General features: G+C 45.2%; 2 protein-coding genes across 3 annotated transcripts in view; one reads left to right on the forward strand and one right to left on the reverse strand.

The window, feature by feature from the left end:
• Positions 1–4960, reverse strand: part of LOC137416787 (proto-oncogene tyrosine-protein kinase Src) — a 55471-nt gene extending 50511 nt beyond the window's left edge. The window contains exon 1 of the mRNA XM_068102414.2: positions 4878–4960. The gene's annotated coding sequence lies outside the window, so the exon portion shown is untranslated. The remainder of the gene's footprint in view (positions 1–4877) is intronic.
• A 5790-nt stretch (positions 4961–10750) lies between these two features.
• The window catches only part of LOC144892653 (uncharacterized), an 18003-nt gene continuing 13753 nt past the window's right edge, over positions 10751–15000 (forward strand). For both annotated transcript variants that reach the window (XM_078780448.1, XM_078780443.1), the window contains exons 1-2: positions 10751–10848; positions 12382–12529. The gene's annotated coding sequence lies outside the window, so the exon portion shown is untranslated. The remainder of the gene's footprint in view (positions 10849–12381; positions 12530–15000) is intronic.

Genomic DNA, 15000 nt, shown 5'->3' on the forward strand with positions numbered 1-15000 from the left:
GCCATGATACGACAAGCCTCAGCCAATGGGAGGCTCTGGAACATTTTGAAGGGGGTGGGCGGGTCTGGTAAAAGCCCATGCGGAGCGCATTATCATTCTCTTTTGCCTGGGATTTTGCTGCGACAGGACGACCTCCTGCTCTGTTCTCTCTTTGCCTTGGATTTTGCCACTTGGACGACACGACACTCTTGCCTTGGATTTTGCCTCGTGGACGACACGACTCTCTTGCCTTGGATTTTGCCTCGTGGACGACACGACTCTCTTGCCTTTGATTTTGCCACGTGGACGACACCCTGCTCTGGACTCTCTTGTTTTAGCTCCAACGCCACGTGTTTTGGCCTTTGTTCTTCGTTGACACCAATCGCTTCTGCGCCGATCTTTTGCACCATCCGGCTGACCTGCAAGCATTGGCTTTCGACACGACTCACCTGAGCTGAAGTTTTCTGTCTGCGCGGCAGCTCGTCCCACCTGCGCTGAATCGAGCTCAACCTGCGCTGGAGTTCGTCCTTTGTACCTGACCTCATCGAGCCGCGAGCTGCGCACACCAGACCACGTGGTCACCAGCGAGGCAATCCCAGCACGTACATCAGTATGCCCATAACCAGTGTGTTTAATTCCCTGTGTGAGTGTGTCAGAGTGTGAAGGCGCCCGTGGAGTTTATTATGATAGGTAAGAATTGATAAGCTGAATCTTCGTCTCTGTTTCTCTGTGCCTTCAAAATAAAAGGCTGTACATTTTGTTGTTACTTTCCAACCTGTTCGGTACATCTTTTCTCCATTGGCCTAGCATCATCCGAGACTGAATTTGGCTAGACTCCGGTCCATAAATCTCGTGGGGTAACGCCGCTTTCCACACTGTGCAAATCCGCTCAGTACCCATAAGGTATGGGAAAGTGAGGGTTCGATCGCGCGGTTCTTCGGCACGCGCGTGCACCTTGATCCGTGCACCTTGAAGGTATTTGTGATTCTCCGGTATTAACCGAGGGGAATCACGCAACAAAATTGTTGTCAAAGAGGGGGATTTTTGAACCCGGCCCCCGCAACAAATTGTTGTCAGGAGTGGGGATTTGAACAACTGCAACAATATGATAAAGGGAGCGGGAGACGATGGAGAGCAGGGACATCGGGAGATCTGTGGGAGGGAGAGGGCTTGGGGGGGAGGAGGCATGGGAAGGGGAGGAGGAGGCATGGGAAGGGGAGGGGAGGAGGCATGGGAAGGGGAGGGGAGGAGGCATGGGAATGGGGGGGGGTGAGGCATGGGAAGGGTGGAGGGAGGAGGCATGGGAAGGGGGAGGAGGAGGCATGGGAAGGGGGGAGGGAGGAGGCATGGGAAGAGGGGAGGGAGGAGGCATGGGAAGGGGGGGAGGCATGGGAAGGGTAGGGGAGGAGGCATGGGAAGGGTAGGGGAGGAGGCATGGGAAGGGGGTGGGAGGAGGCATGGGAAAGGGGGGCGAGGCATGGGAAGGGGGGGGAAGAGGAATGGGAAAGGGGGGGGGAGGAGGTATGGGAAGGGCAGGGGAGGAGGCATGGGAAGGGGGGAGGGGAGGCATGGGAAGGGGTGGGAGGAGGCATGGGAAGGGGGGAGGAGGCATGGGAAAGGGGGGGGAGGAGGCATGGGAAAGGGGGAGGGAGGAGGCATGGGAAGGGGGAGGAGGAGGCATAGGAAGGGGGAGGTGAGAGAGGTATAAAACACATGGACACTGCTCGGACTTCCAGGAAAGAAGTTGGTATTTCAAAAAAGTGGATTTGGGGTGAATTAACGGGGGTAGAAAAGATCAAGGTTTTGGGATGGGGGAAGATAAGAGATGGTGGTGAACAGCTGTTTTAAAGACCTGGAGGGAGGAGTGGGATTGAAGAGAGTGAGGGAGTTTGTTCCAGAGGTGGGAGAAAAGAGGAATGAAAGAACGAAGGTGAATAGAGAGTCTTGATTTTGGCAGTTTAACCATAAGAGGGTTGCTGGCAGATCTTGTGTGACCTGTAGGAGTCCTTCCTTATTTTTACAATTTCCAATTTCCAATTTGTAAATTTTCCAATTTACAAAAATTACAATTTCCTTCTTTTTTACCCTGGCAACACTGAGGTTAAAGCACTCTTTAAAACAGGTAAATTCTTCTTCCTTCCCTTCCTCCCTCCCCCAAAACGGAGGAGCATGTCAAAGCCTCCCCACCCCCCAAATAAAGATGTATATGTAGTGTACATCTCCCATTCCCTTCCCCACTCTACCCTCTTCTACTTACTCCACTCCCTTCCTCAACCCTCCCTCTCCAGCCTCCCCCCCTCACCCGACAACGCCGGGTACTCCTGCTAGTATTAGATAAACTAGGGCATGCCCGTACTATATCTATATCTAAAATTATATCCCCCCCTCTATTTACATGAAATGGTTTGGTACATGAAATGTTTTGGTCCATTCGCAACGCCAAAGCGAACGGCGAACGCTTTACATGAAATGGTTTGGTTCATGAAATGTTTTGGTCCATTCGCAACGCCAAAGCGAACGGCGAACGGCTTGCGAGTACAGTGACAATCCCCCCGGGGTTTTAATTAGTTTTAAAACATCGTTTAACGCCAACATAGCGCCAACATAGTTTGCCGACGGGAAATAAATGAATACGCTCTCAAATGTGCCATCCGAGGCAGAGTGTGTTCGCCACGTTCGGCACACGCGATAGCTCGCTGCTCTCTGATTGGTTGAATCGTTTTTTGGACATAGCTCGGTAAGTAATTGTCCGATTAATATGAAACCTTGAAAAGACACATCCTCGGGTCCCCAGCAATATACCTGGCAAGTTTAAAGTATATCGGACCCGTGGTTGTCGAGAAACAGCGGTCACAGACAAACAAACGTACAAACGTACAAACAAACAAACACACAGAGATTACTGGAATTATAGATAGATATCCAGGAATATTTACAGTGAATGTGGGATCTGTAAGATACGATTGAAACCTTTTTAGCAAGAGTAGCTGTTAGCTCCAGAATTTTTAGATATTTGCCTCCACCACCGACGGTGGATGGTTGTTATGTTTTCATCACTATCTGTGTGTCTGTCTGTCTGTCTGTTTGTGAACAGGATATCTCAAAAAGTTGTGGATGGAATCGGACGAAATTTGGCAGAGATGTTACCGTATGTGACAAGGACGAAATGATTAGATTTTGGTGAAGATCCGGATTCGGATCTGAGAATTTTGAAAGTGATTCTTCACCATTGAGGGATAGGTCCAAAAACTATACAAAGCAGGATGTCTCAACAAGTTGTGGACGGATTATGACAAAACGTGTTGGACAGGTTGGGTGTCTGACAAGGACGAATCGATTCGATTTTGGTGAAGATCTGAATATGGATTCGGATACGAGAATTATTTAATTTTCGAGTGATTCTTCACCATTGAGAGATCTGGCGAAAAGCGATATATAACGTGATAGTTTAAAAAGTTATGGACGAGTTATGACAACTTGGTGAACGAGTTGGTTAGGTGACAAGAACAAGCCGATTCGATTTTGGTTCAGGTCCGAATCCAGATCCGGCCTATCAGTGGATACAAAACGTACCTGGTGGAGGGATACTCTCGACTGAGTGCCGTTCTAACTTTTTAAGTGATTCTTCACCATTGGGAGATAGGGCCAAAAACGATACTTACCCAGCACAATATCTCAAAAAGTTGTGGACGGATTTGGACGATACTTGGACAGGTTGTGTGTGTGACAAGGAAGAATCGATTGGATTTTGGTGAAGATCTGAATATGTATTCGGATATGAGAATTATTTAATTTTCAAGTGATTCTTCACCATTGGGAAATGCGGCGAAAAGTGATATATAACATGATGCTTTAAAACGTTGTGGATGACTTATGACTAAACTTGGTGGACGAGTTGGTTAGATGACAAGAAGAAGCCGTTCCGATTTTGGTTGAGGTCCGAAATCCAGATCAGGCCTATCAGTGGATACAAAACGTAAACTGTTCAGCCTGGCGGAGGTGTGTGCCCTACCGGTAACGTTCTGGTTCACTCTGTCTCAACTTCGGACTGACCTTTGGGAACTGCGTCTTTTGGAATCCCAAGAAAGTAATTAAGACAGACCATTTCCAACAAGGATTGACAGTAACCACAACATAGTTATTCAAAAAACGATTGTGCCAACAATCCTTCAGGAGGGAATAAATGTTAAAAAATTCTAGTAAAGTTTATCAGTATAGTCGTTCTAGTTTGCTCACTTCGTTCCAAATTTGATTGAGGACAAGTCAATGTGCGGAACAAGTTTTGGATGAAAACAAATCCTAATCGAGAACGACACTCAGTGGAGCGTATATCTCCGCCAGGCCAAATAGTTTATGTTTTGTCCCCCACTGATAGGCCGGATCTGGATCTGGACCTGAATCAAAATCCGATCGGCTTGTTCTTGTCATGGAACCAACTCATCCACCAAGTTTAGTCATAATCCGTCCACAACTTTTTGAAATACCATGATAAATGTTTTTGCCCCGACCACTCAAGGGTGAAAAGAATCACTTAAATTTTTTTTTGAAAGTTCTCAGATCCGGATCTGGATTTGGATCTTCACCAAAACCGAATCGATTCGTCCTTGTCAGACACCCAACCTGTCCACCAAGTTTCGTCCAGATCCGTCCACAACCTTATGAGATATCCCGCTCACAAACAAACAGACAGACAACCAGACAAGGGCGAAAGCATAACTTCCATCCCCAATCGGTGGCACAGGTAACGAAACAAGAACACGCGGACCATACCAACGAAGCCGAGACGAGACTCAAGAAACCACGAGATGCAGTCGTTGATCGATTTCTTTGTAAAACATTTGTGGAGTTGATGCCAAAGGAACAACAAAGACGAAGGAACAAACATGGGAGAAACTTACCAGCAGGTTCAGAAAGCTCAGCGCGTTCTGCCAGTTGCATCGTGGGGTGAAAACCACCCTCTGGTTTGCAGTCACAGATTTTTCCATCGCTTCGCCTAGATTACAAGCTGTGCCTGACCGCAGTTCACTGCCAGCAACTTCCTAAAGCCAAAGAAAAGCTGTCCTACCTCCGTTCAACTGAAAAACAGGAAACATTGAAAATAGCCTCGTTGCGTCGTGCACTTCCAAATTCTACAAGGAAACCGCAGATTCATGGATGAACGTGGCAATTAAGATCCACAAGGGGATGCAATTGCTGGGAAGGTTTTTTGCTGTCATGGAGATCTTTTTTTCTATTGGGCTTTTTCCCACTCCGGGGGTGAGATCAACAGACCAACACTGGAGGACAGGGGAAATGGTGGATAACACATGGACAAACAGCAAGGCAAATGATGGAGAAAGTTGGGATGTTTGGGAAGGACGATGCGACGGAGGTCAAGAAACAGACAGGAAAGGCTTACAGAGACAGGGGAAGTGAGCAAAAAGTTTCAGGGATGCAATCGCTGGGAAGGTTTTTTGCTGTCGGGGAGATGTTTTTTTTCTATTGGGCTTTTTTCCACTCCGGGGGTGAGATCAACAGACCAACACTGGAGGAGAGGGGAAATGGTGGATAATACATGGACAAACAGCGAGGCAAATGATGGAGAAAGTTGGGATGTTTGGGAAGAACGATGCGACGGAGGTCAAGAAGCAGACAGGAACGGCCTACAGAGACAGGGGAAGTGAGCAAAAAGTTTCGGGGAACGAGAGAGAAGTAACTGTGGAATAGAAAGGGATCAGGAGTAGGAATAGGGAACTCATCTTATGAAGAACTTTGACATGGGAGGAGGCCATTTGGGCCAACATGCCAACATGGAGTGGAGGGAAGAAGGTGAACCTCTGGACTCCAGACCCAGAGAAGGGGATAACAACGAAATGAAGATGAGCACTTAGCTTAGACGTGAGGAAGGTGCGGAAAGGTATGCGGGCTGGCAGTTTGGCCTAAAGGTGCGCACACTCTCCTGGAACTGTCGAGCCTGGGTTTGAATCACGATCGCCATCTATAAACTGCCATCCTGGTGTTTCACAGGTAGAATGATTCATCAAGGGCAAGAAACCTCGTAAGCCTATAGGACTGGGAGCTTAATTGGCATCACACCTGGGATGAGGCCCACGGCTCGGCTGAAGGACCAATTGACCGAAGCCCCAATTTTAGGATGTCCTGACCGATCCAGAGATTCCATCTTGGAGGTGGATGCCAGTCATCAGTCGGGCTAGGAGTACTTATATCTGAAGAACAGGTACACGGGCATGGACGTGTTGTATATCAGTTACGCCAGTAGATCTCTCCGACCGAAAGAAGGGAACATGGAAAACGATAGCTGCATGAAAATGGAACTGGTACCTTGAAGTGGGAAGTTTCAGAGAAATACAGAGACATGTTTATCGGTGCCAAATGTCGCTTACAGTGTTCACGACAATGAGCCAGGCACTGTGTTATATTCAAACCACAGCAAGATTGGGTGCAAATGAGATGAAATGGGTTTGCAAATTAGCTTACCCCCTTTCAAGATACTTTCGAGGATAAGACCTTTTTTTTTTAACCCTTTGAACCCCTTTGACTGTTTTCAACCCTAACTATTATTGGAAAATACCCTTGAGATCCTTAAACCCGTTATATACCCTTTGGACCCTTTTGGACTCCTACTACCAATGAAAAAATACCCTTTAGACCCTTAGAAGCCTTATCGACCCCCTATAGACCATTTGGACCCTTTTCGACCTAACTTCTATTGAAAAATACCCTTTAGACCCTTAAAAGCCTTATCTACCCCTATAGACCATTTGGACCCTTTTTGACCTAACTCCTATTGAAAATTACCCTTTAGACCCTTAGAAGCCTTATAGACCCCTAAAGTCCATTTGGACCCTTTTCGACCTAACTCCTATTGAAAAATACCCTTTAGACCCTTAGAAGCCTTATCGACCCCCTATAGACCATTTGGACCCTTTTTGACCTAACTCTTATTGAAAAATACCCTTTAGACCCTTAAAAGCCTTATAGACCCCTATAGACCATTTGGACCCTTTTTGACCTAACTACTATTGAAAAACATACCCTTTAGACCCTTATAGACCATTTGGACCCTTTTCGACCTAACTCCTATTGAAGAATATCCTTTTTACCCTTAGAAGCCTTATAGATCATTGTAGACCCTTAGAACCATTATAGGCCCCTATATAACCTTAGAACCCTTATAGACCCATGTAGACCCTTTTTGGGTCCCTTCGACCTCTGTTCTTTGCTTGAGCGCTGTGAATTTCTCGGTTTTAAGCGGTGAAGCCGCTTCCAAACTTGGCTATGTCTTTCCTTCCATCCTCGCATCACAAATGAAGAACCTTTTCAACCATGGTGGTTAATTCTAAAGGGTAATTCCAAAGTGTAATCCTAGAGGGTTATAAAGGGTAATTCTCATGGGTTTCGTTCATTTCTAGGCTTTGTCTATTTCATATTAAAAATTCCAAACTGAACCGCTTCCTTCGGACACGGCAGGGGCGGGTCCAGGAATTTCAAGACTGAGGGGTGTGCACCAAGCCATAGCGCCGGAGGCGGGGGTGGGTGGGTGGGGAGGAGATCTCTTTCGGGGACCCAGGAAATTTTAAAAAACTGATCGTTACAAACGATATTTCGTGCGTTCTTGGAAGTTTCTGCAGTTCCTTGGATTCTTCTCTGGTCCAAAGTTCAGCAGATTCGCAATGACTAATGGGGCCAGATCGACGAACTGGTGAACCGACTTGCCCAGCTGTTCCTTCTAATATTAATTGATTCATTTTGTGTGTGTGTGTGTGTGTGTGTGTGTGTGTGTGTGTGTGTGTGTGTGTGTGTGTGTGTGTGTGTTGACTGACTGCCTGGACGCAACTGAGGTTGTGGATCTACTGATTTACCATCAATTGATGTGGATCCATGATCGAAGTTGTGGATCCGCCGTTTGGAGAGGTCCTGGGCTGAAAGGATCGAAACCTCGAGGAGGAACGGTGCCCAGCTGATGATCCATGCAGTCGGGGAACTAGTCAATTGCTTACGGGTTAAGGTTCTTGCTTTAGGTGGAGGAACTATGTTTGAGGTTTACAATTTAAATAAAGTTGAATATGGGATGTTGTGAATTTAACATCATTTACAACAATCCTTTAAATTATTTATACTTAAGTTTAGGAACAACCGATACTGTACAATTAATTAAGTGTGTGTGTGTGTGTGTGTGTGTTTGCGCGCGCGTGTGTGTGTGTGTGTGTGTGTGTGTGTGTGTGCGTGTGTGTGTGCGTGGATGTGTGTGTGTTTGTTTGTGTGTGTGTGTGTGCGTGTGTGCGTGTATGAGTGCGTGTGCGTGTATATGTGTGTATGTGTTTGCGTGTGTGTGTGTTGAAATTTAAATAAATTTAATAAATTTACAATTTAAATAAAGTTGAATATGGAATGTTGTGAAATTAACATCATTTACAGCAATCCTTTAAATTATTTATATTTAAGTTTAGGAACAACCAATACTGTACAATTAATTAAATGTGTGTGTGTGTGTGTGTGTGTGTGTGTGTGTGTGTGTGTGTGCGTGTATATCTGTGTGTGTGGTTGCGTGTGTGTGTGTGTGTTGAAATTTAAATAAATTTAATAAATTTGCAATTTAAATAAAGTTGAATATGGAATGTTGTGAAATTAACATCATTTATAGAAATCCTTTAAATTATTCATATTTAAGTTTAGGAACAACCAATACTGTACAATTAATTAAATGCATTTTTAGCCACGTCGCAGACGCTGGTCATAGAGTGCCCTCTGCTGTTGTTGTTGTTCTTCTTCTTGTTCTTCTTCTTCTTGTTGTTCTTGCAGAGAAGACAAAACCTCAAAGCTCCACCCATTCTGGGAACCATAGCTGCACCCATTCTGGGAGAGGCCTCATATAAACAAATATCCACCATTTTATTAACTCGCATAGCTTTGAGGCCTGTTTTGTAGGCCCGTGGTGTCTTCCTCTCTCACACAGTTTTATTTCAAATCAAATTCGATATATCATTTCATTTTTCACAGTCGCTAACATAGTTTTAGACTCGGTTGAAAAAAACCGGGAAGAAAATCCGATGAAAGTTACCCTTTATAGAACGAAATGAATTCTCAAAGGTCTGTAACTTCAAGTCCATTGAGATTTTTTTTTTTAAATCGCGGCATGGTCAGTCATACACCGCCCGAAATAAGAGACGGGAAAATGCCGAGATATATATATATATTTTGTTTAAATCGCGGCATAGTCAGTCATACACCGCCCGAAATAACAGACGGGAAAATGCCGAGATATATTAAAAATTCGTTCATTTGATGACAATCGTCACGATGAAATATTTAATTTATACGTCGTCACAATAATGTGGAGAGAGGAGCATAGCTTCGTTCACGTGTCGCCACATACGGGAAATTGCCGAGATATATATTTTTTAAATCGCGGCATGGTCAGTCATACACCGCCTGAAATAACAGACGGGAAAATGCCGAGATATATTAAAAATTCGTCGCCACACACGGGAAATTGCCGAGATATATTTTCACTTTGCACAAAAATAACATCAAGTAATCGAATCAATAGGAATGTGCTGTGCCTATAACATCGACGTTATAGGCACAGCTGCATCTAGGCATTGTGTAACATCGACGCGGCTTTTGTTTTAATTAAAACTTTTTGTACTTGTTTTAATAAGAATTGAAAAAGAGACATAAGAATTGAAAATCATAAGAGATAGAATTGTGAGAAAAAAAACAAACAAACAAAAAAATGTGTGTGTGTGTGCGCGTGTATGTGACTATGTGTGTGTGTGCGTGTGTGCATGTATGTGACTATGTGTGTGTGTGTGCATGTATGTGACTATGTGTGTGTGTGTGCATGTATGTGACTATGTGTGTGTGTGTGCATGCATGTGTGCGTGTGTGTGTGTCTGTGTGTGTATGTGTGCGTGTGTCTGTGTGTGTATGTGTGCGTGTGCGTGTGCGTGCGCACGCGCGTGTGTGTGTGTGTGTATGTGCGCGTGTGTGTGTGTATGTGTATGTGTGTGTGCTTGCGTGTGTGTGTTTGTATGTGTGTGTGTGTGCGTGTGTGTGTGTGTGTGTTTGTGTGTGTGCGCGTGTGTGTGTGCGCGTGTCTGTCTGTGTATGTGTGTGTGCATGCGTGCGGCATGTTTTTGTTTAGTGCTACTGTAGCTTCGTGATGTGGAATTTCTGATTTGTGTGGTTATACCGAAATGATTGTTATGATCTACCGAGTTAATTAGGCTCATTAACTACAAATAATCCGGAAGAATTCCTGTGACGAAATTTATGTGAAGAAAGCATGGTTTTTTTACCGTCGCACTTGGAGTGTTTTAATTTTATAATAAAGCAAAAGTGATTTAAAACCTCTGAGCGTTGGTCAGCCGCCTGGAACGTTCCTTATTCAAAATAATCTGGACACGAGGGCCGTTCCAGGATATTCATAGCTTTTGAATTTATCACCGAAAATCCGAAGTTAATCCTGGAGGGTTACACCCTCTGCACCCCTCCCCCTCCCCCCCTCCCCCGGATCTGCCAGTGCACGGGTGCGATTTTTCATTGAAAGTCGCTTGATAACTGAACACCTTTATATTAGGTTTGACTTGGGAATGATCCACGTGTGAAAAGTTACTGAAGTTTTGTACATTGTATGGCGGCCATGACGGTATAGTGTGGATGATTGTTTTTGGAGAGTTTCAAAACGTTGTTTTTTCTTTCCCACTTCATTGTTTTATTCGTCTCGACCTACGTTGATAATTTTGAATGTAATCGCCATGCATTAGATAAATCGACGGCAGGAAGTACATCTGTCATGTTCACCGGTAAATCATCGTTCGCGTGGGTTTTTCGAATTTCGCGCTTCAGGGTTCCTCCCGTGCTTTCGTAAGTAATGGTTTTCCTTTGGTTTAACTATGTGGTATTTTGTAGTTTATTCCATTCGTTTTAAAATCCCCTGATATAAGCTTTTGTTTCGGTATTTGTTTAACCCAGACAAAAGTATTGGTGACAGGAGAGCGACTCGATAGTGATTTTTTTTTTTTAGCAATCCCACAGGGGAGCGATAGATATGTATGTCTTGATGTACCTGGAAAATAATAAATGAAAAACTATTTCGACCGGTTCTGTCGTTAAAAATGATCGATCAATCTAATTTCAGACTTTTTGGTGTTGTACAGTCGTTGATTGATTAATTAATTAAATTGATACTTAACTTTTTATCTTAACTATTTTAAATAACAGAGATCGATTATTATCATTACATTAGAACTACGTGTGATGAAAAAGATGAATCGATATTTCTTACCGTTGGAACGCTCGAAGTATTGGGGTGTGTTCAGTTACCAAATTGTAGGGTGCTTGAAGTACTGGGGTGTGTGCAGTTACCAAGTTTCTTGTGAAGTGCTTGAAGTACTGGGGTGTGTTCAGTTACCAAATTGTGGAGTGCTTGAAGTACTGGGGTGTGTTCAGTTACCAAAATGTGGAGTGCTTGAAGTACTGGGGTGTTCAGTTCCCAAGTTTCTTGTGGACTGCTCAAAGTACTGGGGTGTGTGCAGTTACCAAGTTTCTTGTGGAGTGCTTGAAGTACTGGGGTGTGTTCAGTTACCAAATTGTGGAGTGCTTGAAGTACTGGGCCTTGTTCAGTTACCAAATTGTGGAGTGCTTGAAGTACTGGGATGTGTTCAGTTACCAAATTGTGGAGTGCTTGAAGTACTGGGGTGTTCAGTTCCCAAGTTTCTTGTGGACCGCTCAAAGTACTGGGGTGTGTGCAGTTACCAAGTTTCTTGTGGAGTGCTTGAAGTACTGGGGTGTGTTCAGTTACCAAATTGTGGAGTGCTTGAAGTACTGGTGTGTTCAGTTCCCAAGTTTCTTGTGGACCGCTCAAAGTACTGGGGTGTGTGCAGTTACCAAGTTTCTTGTGGAGTGCTTGAAGTACTGGGGTGTGTTCAGTTACCAAATTGTGGAGTGCTCGAAGTACTGGGGTGTGTTTAGTTACCAAATTGTGGAGTGCTTGAAGTACTGGGGTGTGTTCAGTTCCCAAGTTTCTTGTGGACCGCTTGAAGTACTGGGGTGTGTTCAGTTACCAAATTGTGGAGTGCTCGAAGTACTGGGGTGTGTGTTCAGTTACCAAGTTTCTTGTGGACCGCTTGAAGTACTGGGGTGTGTTCAGTTACCAAGTTTCTTGTGGAACGCTTGGCACGTGGTTTAAGCACTCAAGCAGACAACTATCTCTTAGAGACTTAGATCTTATAAAAGATCCTATCTTATAAAATAGATATGCAAGGAAGTTGTTTTTGTGAATGGACTAACGAATGTGCAGATTACAGGTAAATGCGACTGTCGTTTTGAAGTTGTATCTGTTGTCCATCCTTGTCTTATTTAGGTCCTTCTCATCTTTGTTTCACGTCTGGCCTGCAGAGCGAATTGTTATATAAAAGTGAACACGAAAGGAGAATAACCCAGAGCGAGAAGGCTGACTGCGTGAGACAGGAAGAACACAGAGTAGAACATCAACATGGACATTGTTGGCGAGTTTTCTCCATTAAAAATCCGCGGCCAGATCCGGGTAAATGGATGGCATCGGTGACTCTTCTTACTTCGTACTTGTGTGAATTTTTGCCCACCTATGCCTTAAATACGTCGTCATTGCATCGATACATTAACATAATCCTTAATCCCTATAAAATTATTTTATTAGTCCCATACCGGTTTCACTGGAGGGGCCCACAAGTTTGGTGTCTGTCCACCCCCCACCCACCTGTGATTTTCCAGACTTTTTTCCCCATACACTTAAACATATTCAGCTGAAACGTGGTACATGGCTTTATGTATCTTGTACCATGTTTCGGGTATCCGAAAGTACAAGTATAAAAATCGGGTACCCCTGCTAATGGGCACCATCTGCTACACTTCAGCTGACACCTGCTCGTATGCCGGACAGTCCGGACTCTCTCATGGCCAGAACACCAATGGCAACGCGACAGGCCGGTTCGGTTTGGGCAACGCCATCGATAAGGATGCACAGATAACGAGAATACGTGTCACCACCTGCCGTTAAGTCCTGCTCTGTCTCATGCATCACATTGAGAAGGGTGTGGTGGCAAAGTGCAACGGCTGTCCTGGTGCTCTCCCCCAAATGGGCGTCTGCGCAGCTCGTCATGCTCCAGACCACCGACTTTTATGAGAAAGCCAACATACCCACGGGCTCTGACCACCAGGGGGTGCATTTTGCTCATACAGCTTCTGGGCACCAACTGCAAGATGATGAAGATCCTGACCGCGCATAGATCGAACCCCTGTCACGCTCACCAAACTGTAGGCCACGGAAAAACGGCTGGATGCGTCCTTCCAGTTGTGGCCGGCCAACGTTGAACAGCTGGTCACGAGCCGGGAGGATCGCCTTTTCCTGTAGTCGATGAAGACTGACTGCATAGCATCTTTCGACGCCTATGACAAGGTTCCGTTGCAGAAAGTGCACCATCGCCAGGCTCGCCTACGTTCGTAATCAGGCCGAGGAAGAAAGGAGCAAGCAGAAGGTGCAGAAAATTGGTGCTGCTGGTTCCATCGTACCGTTGGCAGAAGTCAGTAGCAATGATGAAAGTGATGCGACTGCTACTCAGGCGACCACTGCGACTTCTTCTTGGAGCCGTCGTAGCAGCGGGCACCCCGGCGTTCATCCCCCACCATATCCTACGCTGTCCGCAGTTGGTTTGCCTGGCCACTCGACCCAAGCTGACACTGACACTAACGGCCAGCTTCCCGAAGGCCATAATTGATGAAGTTGGGGTAAATCCCACCATTGTGTCAAATTGTCTTGTTTCGAAGAGAGCATAATAACAATTTTGCAAAAGTTTTTTTTTTTTTTTTTGATCCATTGGTTGAACTTTTTTTTCCCAGTTTTGATCTCACCACCTTTTGGAGGCAATTGTTAGAATCAGTGACCCTGAATTACTCTGTGTTCTTTTATAAAATCTGAAAAATCTCATTTGCCCAAAGCAGCGCCTTAGAGGCGGTACCCAATATATATATTTTTTCAGTCAGGGACATTTTCAAGGTGATTTTGTGTCCATACGACGAATTCCCTGGCTACAAATGCATAGACTATGCATGCGGAATATGTGGTGTGCATGCCATCAACACCCACTATAAGCCACTTGGAGATTAACATGGTTTGGGTACTATTAAGTACGATGTTTGGGTGAAGGTGGAGAAAATGACGGAGGACAAATATGGTTTGCTCTGTGACAGATCTGGTGACGGAAGAGGCTCTGACCACTTTTGGTGTCACCTGTTCTGTGCTGCCCGGCAACAAGCTCGGCTGAAGCAGTGCAAGGCCACCATGCCCCCCCAAGTCGGCGATTCTCATTATCGACTATGCAGAGAACTATGGCTGCACATCACAGGATGAGGTCCAGAGTACTCACTGGTCCAACGCACAAGTCACCATCCATCCTGTGATGGCCTTTGTCAATGCTGCAGAGGTGGCTGGTCCATTCACCCATAAAGAAGCAGTCATCTTCATTAGCAATGATGTGAAACGCAATGCAGATTTAGTTCCTCATTTATGTCACTGGCGTACCCATACCTGAAGCAGAAGTACGAGTTACTCAATGTTGAATAGTTCTCAGATTGCTGCGCAGCACAATACCGGTAAGCAAGAATATTTTCAGATTTGTCCCATCACCCAATGAGTATGGCACCACCATCACCCACAACTATTTTGAGAGCTCACATGGAGGGAAGTCCTTTGCAGATGGTCTGTGTGCCATTGTTGAGCATTACCAGATGACAATGCACCATTCGCAATGCTGCAGAACTACATCACTTCTGTACAGACAACATCACAGAAGTACGACAGCGTGTCTCACAATCCGTCCAGGATGAACTGGCAAACTCTGCATGGGTATTCTTGTATGTCAGCAAGGGGACTGTGCCACCCAATCGGAAGAACCGGAATGTTAAAACTGTCAGTGGGCCAATGAACATTCACTGTTGCAGCACCAACTGGCGTGCCAGGCCAGGTAAGGCTGAGGGCCC

This window comes from Myxine glutinosa, chromosome 1 (assembly GCF_964187855.1).
Source record: "Myxine glutinosa chromosome 1, kmMyxGlut1.1, whole genome shotgun sequence".
In the NCBI taxonomy this organism is placed as follows: domain Eukaryota; kingdom Metazoa; phylum Chordata; class Myxini; order Myxiniformes; family Myxinidae; genus Myxine; species Myxine glutinosa.